This window comes from Haliaeetus albicilla, chromosome 2 (genome assembly GCF_947461875.1).
Source record: "Haliaeetus albicilla chromosome 2, bHalAlb1.1, whole genome shotgun sequence".
Classification (NCBI taxonomy): domain Eukaryota; kingdom Metazoa; phylum Chordata; class Aves; order Accipitriformes; family Accipitridae; genus Haliaeetus; species Haliaeetus albicilla.
This window is the reverse complement of record NC_091484.1, coordinates 48,660,475-48,674,498: the sequence shown is the minus strand read 5'-3', so window position 1 is coordinate 48,674,498 and position 14,024 is coordinate 48,660,475. Positions and strand designations below refer to the sequence as shown.

The window sequence follows — 14,024 nt, the reverse complement described above, 5'->3', positions numbered from 1 at the left end:
GTCACTAATGTAGGATCTGAAATGAAAAAGCTTCACTGAGAGACCAGAGTTGATGAGGAATGTGTCCTGAACAGAAATAAGGTCACAGAGAGTATGGTCTAAACCCTGAAGGAGTGCTCTTCAAAAGTAAAAGATCTTTAATATGGTTCATATATTCTTATCACTGTCCTCTACAGCTATCTGCTCATTAAACTACACTGAAATATGGTTGAATATGTTACTGTTGTTTGTAAAAGTGTACTTATATGAGTCTACAAATTCTTCTGTCATTGACAGATGATCTACACTGACCTCCAGCTCATCAGACCTGAACAAGAATGCACAGAAATCCTTACTAGAGACTTGAATTTCCTCTTGTTCATTAGAGATGCAACTAGATACAAGAACCAGATCATCCATCAACATCTTTTTTCTCAACACCAACAGAGGTATGGAAAAACTCACCATACTGGTGCACTGTGTAACACAGGGTAGAAAAATGTCTTGATCACTCATACAAGTAACCTCACAAGCTGTTTTTATAGTTTCTGGATGCCTAAATTATTTATAGGAAACAGTCTTTGACAGAATATAAAGCTTTTCTATGAGTCATTATTTTGAATTCACAAAGGCAAAAAAGTTTCATAACTGAATATGGTATTTTACTATGTAAGAAAGACCAAATAACCACTTGTCATTTTAAATTTAAAAAGGAAGTAAATGAATATTCTTATCAGAGTAATCTACTGTGATTAACACCACCTAAGCTTCAAAGCTGGGAGGTTTCCCCAGGATTCCTCCACCCATTTTACTTTTATGAAGAAACGGTTGTGTCAACAGTGCTAAGCCTAACAAAGGGCAGTACAAAGTTTTCTCTCTGTTATATGAAAGATTAAATTGTTTAGAAGGTTTGAATTCTTTGACATAGAAGTTGTAAAACTTCTAAGTTTAAGCACAAACCTTTTCGTGAGTGCTTTTAAAGTAAAAAAAGGGCAAAATGACCCACTGCCCCTCCTGAGCAGAAGTCATCGTACTACTATACAATTTTAAATTTGCAACAGCATATGAAGATAAACCCGGGCACAGCCATCAAAGTTTTTCCAATTTGTAAGACATGTAGAACAAAGTAAAACCAAATTCCTGAGCAAGGCTTTGCGGTTTCAAAGTAAATCTAGAGTTTCAGAAAATTCTATAATTTTATTTTCCATTAAAAAGTGTTACTGGAATATTTTCTAGCAATAAGGAATTAAGACAGAGCCTTTTTTGATAAAAGCATATCATAGCCATTTTTTTAGGACGTGAAGAAAAATGGAAATGCTCCAAAGTACTTGTTTATTTAGATACATTTAAAAATAGGTCCTTTGATATTTAACTTCTGGTATGTGGCCCATTCTAAGCAACTACTTTTTTTTAAGACTATTTTACTTCTTGTTTATTCTCAGTAATGCATGGAGAAGATTTGATACATCTTAGGAGTTCAGTTCTCCCTTACACTTTCGCTTCTAGTTGAGAATATACCCAAGGGTACAATTTATCTCACCCAAAGCTGGATGCCTTAAAATTAGACCTTAAACTGTGGAAGAGTCATCCCAGCCAGGCACCCTTTAAAATGCATTGAGAGACCTGGATACATCCGGAATGTACTTCAACTGACCTATATAGGATGCTGATCTTAAAATTAAAATCTCCCCCAGCAGGTGCTTTTGTGTTTCCATTAGCAATAATAGGAGAGACAGAAGGTAACCAGATGGTATTTACATACTGAATATAGGACAGATTAGTCCCATTTATGCATATTTTGAACATTATCAAAATTTTTAACTCTAAATGATGACTAAATTATCAAAATATGAGGAAATAACCAAAGTAAAAAACTTGAGAAAAAAATTCTGGGAGTACAAGAAGCAGCATCCTGGCTATATTAAAGAGCTTCATCCAAGTTTTACATTTCTAATCCTAAAACCTTTTTGCAGAATTCAGTAGCTTAAATTCCCTTAAACTTTAGAAAATTATTTTCTTTGAAGACTAACCTTGGGAAAAAAAAAAAAGAAAATAATAACAGTAACCATTAAATTCCCCTTTGCATGCTTAATTATTCCTGTCTGTAATCACACATTCAGCTGTTTTAATCTACTTCAATATCTTTTTTTTTTTCCTATTAATTCTGTTACCTCCCTTTTTATTTTTTTTTTTCTTTTTTCCTTCCTCCCTTCTTAAAAACATCTTTCTGGACTTATCCTAATATTACCTCCCATTCAGTTGATGAATACAACCATTCATGCAGGAAACATGAGAAAATCCACCATTAAAGAGGCAAAAGATTCCACAGGAAAAAAACAGCAGACTCTTGATTCTTGGGATGCAGTGGTTCATAAAGCTTATGCCTAGGCCATAGCTTGTATGTACCAGATTTAGAAGATACCACTTCTTTACCTTTCAGAAGACAAGACAGGAAAGCCTGCTGATTTTACATCATCCACAATTCTTTCCTGGGCCGATACAGCTGCCTTAGTATTTGCCAATTCTATCTTTTGCTTAAATTTAGCTTGTCAGCCATTTAGGACCACAAACATACAAATATGTAACTGCATGAAAAAGCCACGTGTACTTCAACAGTGTTCAGGATTGATTTCAGATCATTTCCAAACTTGAATCAGTGTAAGCATCAGAAGCATCCACCTGGAGACATATTTAGACCAAACAGAATAAATCTGACTAGTTGCTTTTCCTTTACACAACACATTTCACAAGACAAAGGAAAAAAAGGATCAAGTTTCTGTTATCTGTGTGTGTTCTCCACGTTCCCTGAATAAACCACCACAATACCATACATTGGAATTCATAATGTCCCACAAGACAATCCAAAAGGGAAGCGAAGTACTATTCCACAGCAGAAGTCTCACAGAGTTCGATGCACACAGTACAACATATGACTTCTGTGAAAACTTCATTATGCATCTGTTGGGATTCTTCCTACTGTAAGGACTAGAGAGTCAACTGCTAATTACTACTACTGCGTACTAGACATCCCATTGAACATCTAATAAAAAAAAAATCACAATTTCAAACCAAGTAATGAAAATGTGGCCAAAAATCAAACTAAAAAAAAAAGAAATGATGGCATTTGCATTAACTAAAGATTTCTACCAGCATATATAAAAGGTCCATTCCTGAAAATTAAAATCATTAACAGACAAGAAAGAAGTATCTAGAGGTCATTCTATTCATTGTTATCGTAAACAACAAACAATCTAAAAATAAAAAGTTAATCTGTCCCAGCAATTAGAAGTCCAATTAGTAACACTGAATTGACAAATGTGTTTGCAAGTTTGCTTTTCTTTCTTTTATTTATTTTTTTTAAATAGTTTAGGGCCGCACAATAGTGTCAGAGTTGTACATTTACATTCCAAACTAGTATTAAGAGTTTGGACAAGAAATAATTAAACAGCCTCCAAATACTTACATTTGTTAAGCTTTTAAACTTGTGGCAAACTAGCTAAACAAGACTATATCCCCTCAGGGCTAAACTTCTGCAAACATTATTCAGAGAAATCTTCTGTTTTCTTCAGAAACAATTAAAAAAGGAAAATGTGTTCTAGATTGCGTAAAGCTGTTCTACTGGATGTTTGGGGACAGTTACTCATCCCGATTTCAAATAACTAACTAAATAAATATTTACTTCTCAACTTCCTAAATTGGCCTAAATCCCTTACCTGCATCGGATCATTTGTATCCGTAGTAAGAGCATCATTAGCGTAATGAAAACTAGGTCAGGCTGACAAACTGATGATACCAGTTTCAAAGCCCAAATTTATAACTTTTTCCACTCTTATAGACAAGGTATCAAAAATAACTACAAACATCTAATTCTTTTCAGTGAGACCCAGCATGTCACTTCTTAAGCTTTCCTCCAGTACTGTGAATTTGCTGGTTCAGCTATAAAGCTAGTCCCCAAAGAGAAAAGTATTAATAAAATACTGTTACGAAAAACTGCAATTATGGACAAATAATTGTCCTAAGTCTACTATTACTGTTACTAATTATTTTGTAAGTGCTGCAGGAAACAATGGACAAGAGCTCTCTGACTGAAGAAACTCACAACTGAAGGTCAACAGATTCTTTATGGGGAATTCTTCTCACAGAAAGAATTTTTTTTAACCTTTTATATCATCTCCTATTGATTAAACTGGCTGTGAAAAGCTAGAATTCCTACAGAATAAGGCTTAGAACTCATTCTGTGCAGGTATAAAAAAAGTTGTGAATGACATCCGGAGCAAGGCCCGGTACATTTTATTGATTTATTTTTTGTTTGAGACAGTAGCACAAAGCTCAGTTGGCAACTCCTGAAACAGGTTGCAAACTTTACTTGATGGCAACAAGAAGCAGGGAGCTGGAATGCAAAACCAATGATATCAGGAGGTCAGCATCCTGTTCTTCAACAGCATTGCACTCTGTTGATGTCTCCCAGATTTTACATCATAACTTTAAAATTAACACAGAAGTCTTTCCCAAGTACCTTCTCCTTCCCAGGTGAAGTCTGGCTGAAATTCTTTTGCTCCTGCACACCAAACTACAAAACAAGACCTGCTCTGTTTTCCTCTCCCTTATGATTGTTGTCACTCTTTCATAATTCTAGATACAGATGGGAACATTTTGTCACATGCTTTTCACAATCGTCCGCAACTCTCACCATGACAAAAGATGAGAACATACACTATGAATACAGATATCATCACATGAAGTATTCTTTACAACTAAGTTAAAGTTAACCAAGGAAACATCAGAAATAATTGAGGCATTAAAAGACTTGTTAAAATTGTGTGCAAAAGGCATAAATTATCAATGACCTAATCCATAACAAGGATTCTAAGGTCGAAACAATTCAAAGAGAATGAAACATTATGTATTATCTATCCATGCTATAACTTCAACCCATTATCTTCCATTCTCTAGGTGCCATTCACAAGCACAAAGCAAAATAAGTCCAGTCCAGCCAACTGACTTTGAATTTTTCCAGTGTTGACCTATTACTACCTTTACTCCCAAGTGTATTTACACTCTGTTTTACCAAAATGCTGCTCTAGCAGGTTTCCTACAACCCTCTTATCCCTCTCTTCATACCTGTTCCAGTGATTTCATTCCATTGGCAAGAGGTACCTAGACCTGTCCCATAAAGTGTCACCTAAATGACATTTTGTTCCGGAGCAGAAATGGTGCAGAATCTTCTCATAAATAAAAAACTGATGCCTAGTGCTCCTCAAAACAGATACTAACCTTGTTACTTTCAAACTGCATAAACTCTTCAGAAGTAACTTACCTGTTCTTTTTTGCACTGCTACTGAGCACTGTTCTTTGAATGTTTTGAGACACCTATAGGTGTTTGCAAAAGATGACTTCAGTTTGTAAGTAACAGTTCATACGTATTTCTTCTTCCTAAACAAACATAAGAAAGTGTAGTTTTTCCTAAACCTGCTTAAGAGCAGCAACTTCTGTTGTTTGCAGGCACCTAAATTAGATTAACAGATTTGGACCCCAAATATTTCAAATTCGTAGCATAAAATATTTCACTCCATGCACATTTCTGACTGTTGAGTAATTGTTCAGGACTTCTGCAACATGATAAACAACAAAGTCCTTCCACCTTGACAAATAAACAAGGTACAACAGAAGCCCCAGAATGAAAGCATTGCTTTGAGATGCCCCATGTTTCTTGATGATTGTTTTCATTCTGTACCACACAGGCGTTTTAGGCTCTGAGCAATACTAGATTATCACTTTGGGGAGAAACAAGGAACTTCTTTCCTGTCATTTTACCCATAAAGCATAGCACAAGTTCCATCATTTGGGAATACATATTTGTTTCTTGGTATGGATTTTTTTTTTAATGTGTAATGACATTTTAATATATGTGGCAGTGCAAAGAACAAAAACTATTTACTTTGCTACATTAGGTCATTTGACCTAAACAGGAGTAGAAGAAATATTTAGTGACTCAAGAAAGAAAAAAAAAAAAAAGAGAAAGAAAAAAAAGACTATTTCTTCTGCAAAAATTACTGGTTTTTTCCCATCCTGTTGCATTCCCTTTCTTATTTTATGATACAGATTTTAAAAGCTTATTCCATCTGCTTTCCAAAGTTACAACAACCAGATAAAAGCGCTTTTGAAAATTAATAAAGCTCTCACTAAATTTGTAGAAAAGCAGTCAAATAGAAAGAAGAATTAACTGAAGACCCTATAATCTGCTTGTTTAGCTAGGGAAAAAAAATACTTATGATACAGTAATCTTCTGAGAAAACCCTTCATCCCCATTCAAAACCCAGGATATTCACAACACACTCGCGACAAATAAAAATCCCTTCAACATAATGAATCAGACCAACACTGGACCACACAAAACAAGAATAAGCTGTATCTAGACTGGCGCCAGAGATGCGAAAGTTTTGTCAATTAGTACAGGGTTTTTAATCCTTCCTCGAAAAGACCCTCAGACAGGCAGTCTGTCACAGCAACACTCAAAGTTTCAGCAGACCCGCCTTTAAAGCCCAAGTTTGCAGTGGCACCTTTTGTTTCCTGCACCCACAGCGCCTGCTTCAGCAGTTCACCGGTCTGAACCCGGCTACCGACGAAAGCCCGTTCAGCGTCAGGACATCGACCGGGGCTGAGCAAAGCGACGTAGGTCAAGGAGGCGAACCGGCATTAACTAGAAGCCAAAGCCGCGAGTCGTCACCAATCCAATACGGCACGGTTAGCTGCAACTTTCCGCCTAGCCCCTCCGCTGCGTCCGTACGCACACCCGCACATACACGGCCCCCCCCCCCCCCCGGTTCCGCCACTGCAACCAGTTCAGCCGCCCAGCGACTCGCGAACTTACTGCAGTGCGATGCAGGAGGAGGAAACGCACGGCCCTGGGATGCGAGAGAGCCCGGCGCCCTGGGCAGCCGCGGGAACCGGCCATCCAGCCGGGCGACCGCCAGCGACGGCGCCACCGCCGCCAGCCCCCCCCGCGCCGCCGCCGCCGGCTGCCGCAGCCCAGCCCGCCCGGCCCCGCGGGGCCGCCACCGCCGCCCTCCGCCCCGCTCCCCGCCGCCCTCCGCGGCGCAGCGCGGAGCCCGGCAGCCGCCCTCCTCCCGGGAACAGGAAGCCACCGCCGGGCCGCGCGGTTTTAAGCGGCTGTGCGCCAGCACATCTCCCACCCCCTTTCTGGCCGGGCGGCGGGGGGGAGGGGACAGGCGACACACACACACACCACACACAGAGCCAGGCACACTCCCCCCGCAGCCCCTCCCGCCCCCGGCGCAGCTGCGGTACCTGTTGTCCGGCGGCCGCATCCCCCGGGCGCCGCCCGCCGACTCCGCGGCCCCGCGCCCGCTCCGCGCCCGAGCGGCGGTGCGGAGAGAGCCGCGCACCGCTCCGCTCCCCCTTCTCCACCCGCCCCCCGGCGCCCAGAAACGCCGCGCCCGCCCCCGCGCAACACTTACCCAAAGTTTAGCCGCTCTCCCCGCCGGCGGTGGCCGCGCCGAGCCGGCGGTCGCCCTCCCGCCCGACCCGCTACGAGGCAGCGGGGCTGTAACAGCGGCCGCGCCCGCGCAGCCGCGGGGGCGCGGAGGGGCCGAGCGCGGCCCGCCCTGCGCACCTGCGCGGCGCCCGCCCTCGCCCACCTGCCGCCCGGGGCTGAGCGGGCGGCCGCGGGTGGCGGAGCGGCTCCCCCGGAGCGGCTCCCACGCAGGTGCGCGGGCGCTGCGCCGGCGCTGCGCCGGCGCTGCGCCGCCGGGCTCCGCGGCTCACGGGTGCCGGGGGAGGCTGCTCCCCCGCCGCCGCGGCTCCGGCCGGTCCGCGACAGCCGCTGTCCCCCGGCAAGGCCGGCCCGGCGAGAGGCTCCGCGTCCGGGAGCCGCCTCAGCAGCTGCCGGCCGTGCCCGGCTCGGCAGCCTCCATTTGGCCGTCCCTGCTGGGGGACCTTCGCCAGTCTTAGGGCACGAAATGCTGCCCTGTGCTCCCCCCCACCCCGCTTCCCTCCAGCACGTGTTTGGGAATCTCTCTGTAGGCAGCAACAACGAAGCTAGGGCCCGTGAGACTTTGCAGATCTACTCGCAAAAGAAAGAAGAGGGAACAAAGTAGCAATGGCATGAAAATTCGTGTCTTTATGTCGGTGCCTCCTGCTTACCAAGACCCAGAACAAGGGAGCCGGTCAAACTTTCACTGACAGATTGCCAGTGTGTTTGATGGCAATTTGGCTTGACCAAAAGAAATTCCCCTGAAACGCTGGCGGATTTCTAAGCAGTGCAAACACTGCCAAACTTCCATCTTCACCAAGTCTTGGGTGCCATTCCCAGGTTAGCCTCAGAGCACCAGCTGGGAACCTCGCGGTTTGGTTAACTATAACCACCATTAATTCCCATCTGAAGTAGTCACTTTGTTGCTGCATGGCACTAGGAAGACTTCAGCGTTGAAGGGTTTCAGGCAATCTAGATTAAATTTAGCATACTGCTAATAATTTTATAGAATAATGAAACCACAGAAGTATGAAAATACAAAACATCTTACCAAGAGTTTTTTCTTTACTTTGTAACTGCATCCATTCTTCCTTCCTGAAATCTGCATTTAAAGGGTTTAATTTTTACATAACTCACAAGTGCTAGAAATTGTCGGAATCGTCTTTATTTTAGAAACCACGTAAAACCTTGCTAGCCCAACTTTGTTTACAAAGATTTTTGGTTTCTTAAAGGTGAATTCCTTAATTCACCCAGCGCGCTGTAAGTGGTTTCCTCAGACTACATGGCATCTACTGTCTGTAAATTAGCTTCTACTCAACACAGTAAAAGACATTTAACTCTTTTGAATAAGCGCATTTCCAAAACTCATTAACACTCCGGCTTTTTGTTTAACAAAAGAGTTTGACTATTTAGATGAGCTTCAAGTGTACAAGTAAAATATATTTTTATGTTATATAATGCAATAAGTACATACTTCTACCATACACTAAGTGATATAAAGTCATTCACAACTAAAATTTCAGTGTGATATAGTTTTGATGATCCTTAATAAGCTCTTGATCTGTTAAAAAAATCCATTCATCTCTCTTTATATGCACACAAAACCAAAAGAAACAAAAATTTTCCTATAACTTTGGAAAAATGTGTTCTAGAGGCGTAGTATCACACGCATTAGCCTGTAAATTCAGATCCAGTAGTGAACCTTATGAATATCTTTCCACATGGCAGCTTCATAGTAGCACATGATGAGTACTTGGCTTTAGTCCCCCATGTTTAATATACTGCTTTCCTTTTAAAACACTGATTTCAAGAGATTCTTTTCCTCCCAGGGAAAGAATTCAGTCCCAGTATATTTGAGCCTCAAGTTTCTAAATATGGATCAAAAAACACTGAAGTACACTGAGTAGTCACTTAATTGTGATAAATCATTCCAGGACAACACAAAAATTTTATAGGCCTTGCAATAAAAAGTTTGATCTAGTGGTTTGGGGGAGGAGGGCCTGGTTTTGAATGACCATATTGCCTTAAAAATTGGTTTCAAGCACTCTCAGTTACATAAGGTCATATTACAGTGAAAATTGCTAGGTAAAATTATGTTCACTATTACAACCATTTTTTAATGCTGTGCATAACTTCCGTATACTCACTTAAGTTGGGCCTTTACTGTTCTTTTCTGCTGCACACCGGAACAGTGTCCAACTACAGTTCCTATTGAAATGGAAAAGGTTCAGCAAGTTCATGTGCAGTGTGGAATGACAACTCCATTGGCATCTGGAGCGTTAAAAACCCAAAGTTACATCTGGGGGTCTTGTGACACAAGTAGGAAAATTAACCCCTTCATTAAACATTTGATTTGCCTTAGAAAAGCAGCAACCCTTACACAGGCCAAAGCCAACTCCGTACAGCTGAGCTGTGAAAGATCAATGTAAAAGATGTCAAACTAAACATTAAGATTTTTTGTTTGCACTGGAAAATACTCGGGGAGATTGCTAGCCACATGTCTAGCTTTAGAAACGTGGCTGCAGTATGTGCAGTTTTGAGACTAGGTCAAAGATGGGGGGATGGATGAATTACGGCTGATGGCTAAGAGCTTCCTCAGCGTAGAGCTCGGTGGCAGTGTCTGGGAGTAGCACATTCATGTAAGCAGCTTTGTTCTGGTTTCAATCCAAAGCCGCATCCTGTTCCAGAAGCAGGATGCTGCCCCTACTGTATATGCTCCTGTCCTCTCCTCCTTTAATCAAGCTCTTGCCATAAGCAGATTAAAATATGCAGAAAGTTTGTCTCTTAAGAGCTCACTCCCTCACAGTGAAGAAAATAACAGATGTCTAGAATCTACAGCCAAAATTTTAAATATTAAATTTATTATACTATATCCTTAGATCTCTGTTTGGGTATTTAAATAAATTGTGTTGCTAAGTATGACTTTAGGTTGCTCATTTAATAAGACTTTATTATGAACTCGGGGCCCTAAGTTTTGATATGATTCATGTAAAATAAAAAAGCACCAAACTCAAGAATCTTAACAGCAAAAACAATTCTCAGTCTCCAGTATTTTTTATTTGCTATTGAGAAGTTGCAACAATATCAGTCATCTGCGGTTATTGTATACTAGTACTTTTGGGAGAAACAGGTTTCGGTCTTACAAATCTGACTTCAGCGGCCACACTGTATGGTCACTGTACAGTGGCCACTGTACAAAGTCACAGGTGCGAACTAGTCTAACTCCGTGTGAATTCAGCTGAGATAACAGCAAGCTATGTATAAAGAAAATCTGTTTCAGAATATATGGTTATCAGAAGCAAATATAGTTCATCAAATTTGTTAAAGAAAAAAAGAATCTTCTCAGAACTTAATTCATCTAACTTAGGCGATTCTTACACTTTATGAAGGTTTTTGTGAAGAAAATGGAATATAGTGAAAAAACATCTTTCACCCTGTAATTCTATACTTTGTGTATTTTCATCAGGAAATGTCAATAGGCAGTAGGACTATACTGCTCCCTCCCAGTAACAGCGAATTCACAGGCAATTAGTAATAGGTATCCAAAGAGGAATCAAACCATTTTTGTCAGAAATAAGATCTTTCATAGATCATGCTGACATCACTTTACATTAATGATTTTAGTGATAAGGATATAGCATAGAAGAGTGTGTACAGTACACTTGGTACATAGAGTAGCATAGATATTTGCAGAGTTCAAGAGGGAGAAAAATCTTGTGAAATACCCAGAGGCATTTGCAGGTCTGCTACCACTCACGTTAAGGACATGTCATATCTTTTCACACAATTGAGACAGTTCAGTAAACATACAGACGGTAATTAATGTAGTAAAACCATCTTTTAAAATATAAAGCCATATTTGAGATATTTTATATAAATATATCTCTTTTTTAATGTCTGCTAGCCATATGCTTCTTTTTTATATCCTGCATATATATATAGTGAAATGTAGTGAAAAACTTATGCATGTTACTGTTACAATGCTACATCAAGAAATATACAGTAAATGCATCCTGCCCCTTACCTCCTGCCCCAGTTGAGTACTAAAGAGTGTGTATAGAGCTTAGTAGTCTTTATATTACAGTGTTTCAGAATGAGTGAGCTATCAGACATCTGCTTCTTCGGTAATCTTTAACTAAATAGTGTCTTTTCAGACTGAACAAACATTTCTCATGATATTATATATATATATATAAATATAAAAACCAATAATTTTATATATATATATATATATAAAAAAATATTAAAAAATCTATGGTGGCTAAAGAAAAATATGCAACAGAGCAAATATTTGTGCTTGAGAAAACCAAGGACTGTTTGGCAAACCAGAGGAAATTACATTGATCAGCTGAACTATTGTTTGTGAGCTTGTTACCCAGTATACCAGGTATTCTAACCAAATCTTTAGCTGTTCTTTAATTAACGTAATCAAGATATAATACTGAAGGCATTTAAATTCGCATCTGTTGGATTAACACTGACATACAGGTATATTTGCTTGATTACCTAACTACTACAGATCAGTCAGTCTCACTTCTGCCCCCGGGAGAATCCTGGGGTGAGTCCTCTTGGAACGAATTGTGAGGCACATGAAGAAGAACAGGGTGTGTGAACAATCAACATGAATTTACTAAGGGTAAATCTAGCCTGATCAATCTGACTGTCCTCAGCGATGAACTGACTGAACATATGGATGAGAGGAGAACAGTGGATGGTACTTATGCAGGCTTTTGCAAGGTTTTCTAACACTTTCTTTGACAACATTCTTCTGTCCAATTTGGGACATTACAGACTGGATGAGTGGAAACTAGATGTGTAAGTAACTGGTTGGACAGTTGGGCTCGGAGGGTAGTGGTTAAATGGGCTGTACTCTATCTCGATGCTGATAGCAGGTGGCATTACCCTTAGGTAATTAAGGATCTATCCTTACATCTTTATCAGTGACCTGGACGACACAAAGGAGTACATGTTCTTGAAGTCTGCAGATGAGACACAAAAACTGGGAGGACTAACTGACATGCTTAAGGGCAGGACTGCCATCCACAGGGACCTAGACATGCTGGAGGAATGGGCTGACAGGAATCTTACAAAATTTGACATGAACAAATGCAAAGCCCTGCATGAGGGGAGAAAAAACCCTGCAGCGATGGGGCCAGGCTGGGCACTGCCTGGCTGGAGAGCAACTCTGTTGAAAAAGCCCTGGGGCTTTTGGCAGACAGCAAGCTGAGCTGAGCGTGCAGTGAGACCTGGCAGCAAAGCAAACCAACACCATCCTGGGCTGTATGAACAGGAGCACAGCCAGTAGCTCAAAGGGTGTTATTACGCCCCTATAATGAGTATTTTATAGATCACACCTTGAATGCTGGATCATATGATAATTCTGGCTGAAAAGGCTCTCAGGACATCTCTAGTAAGTATCGAATGTGAGACCACACCAGACCAAGGGGCTTTATTCAGCTGGATCCCAAAACCCTCAAGGGACAGACACAGCATACCCTCTGTGGGCAGCCGGATCCAGTGCTGGACTGTCCTCATGGCGAAGAAGTTTTTCCTTATATCCAGTCTGAACCTCTCATTTCAACTTATGCCCATAACCTCTTGCCTTCCCACCACACATAACTACAAGGAGCATGTCTCTGCCTTCTTGATAGACTCCTCATGGGTATTGGCAGGCTACTGTTAGGTGTTCTCAAAGCCAGGCTGGACAAGCCTAGATGAGCCAGTGATTATGTACATTGTCATATGAGTACAGCAATGCTTGAATTGCTAATGGATTTGTCTGTACTCTGGTTTTATAATATTATCTCCAGTACTTTAAGGGAAAGAATGACAAGTATAAAAGAAGCAAAGACAAATGCAGTATAGTAGAGTACCTTTCAGCGAGTTTAAAACTATTTTTTCTTTACAACTTACTCTCATCTTTATCTTCCACCTACATACACAGTTTTTTCCCCTCTATTGTTCTTATTTCAAAGATGGACCTCAGACAAACCATCTTAACTCAGTGGGAAGATTTTCAGAGATATCAGCGGGCAAGGGGTTGACAAGTTAATAAAATCTACATGAAAGGTACCATTGGTTTCAGCTGGATGCAGGAATGAGCCCTTAGTCATACTAAATGAGAAATGTTTGTTCAGTCTGAAAAGACACTATTTAGTTAAAGATTACCGAAGAAGCAGATGTCTGATAGCTCACTCATTCTGAAACACTGTAATATAAAGACTACTAAGCTCTATACACACTCTTTAGTACTCAACTGGGGCAGGAGGTAAGGGGCAGGATGCATTTACCGTATATTTCTTGATGTAGCATTGTAACAGTAACATGCATAAGTTTTTCACTACATTTCACTATATATATATGCAGGATATAAAAAAGAAGCATATGGCTAGCAGACATTAAAAAAGAGATATATTTATATAAAATATCTCAAATATGGCTTTATATTTTAAAAGATGGTTTTACTACATTAATTACCGTCTGTATGTTTACTGAACTGTCTCAATTGTGTGAAAAGATATGACATGTCCTTAAACATTTGTTGAATCTTCAC

General features: G+C 40.7%; 1 protein-coding gene across 6 annotated transcripts in view; it reads right to left on the bottom strand.

The window, feature by feature from the left end:
* Positions 1 to 7,596, bottom strand: part of DGKB (diacylglycerol kinase beta) — a 366,387-nt gene extending 358,791 nt beyond the window's left edge. For 4 of the 6 annotated variants that reach the window (XM_069774183.1, XM_069774214.1, XM_069774207.1 and 1 more), the window contains exon 1: positions 6,851 to 6,982. The gene's annotated coding sequence lies outside the window, so the exon portion shown is untranslated. Of the gene's footprint in view, positions 1 to 6,850; positions 6,983 to 7,287; positions 7,355 to 7,457 lie in introns of those variants that run through there. The other 2 variants (XM_069774198.1, XM_069774191.1) reach the window with 2 other exon arrangements.
* Between the last annotated feature and the right edge of the window lie 6,428 nt (positions 7,597 to 14,024).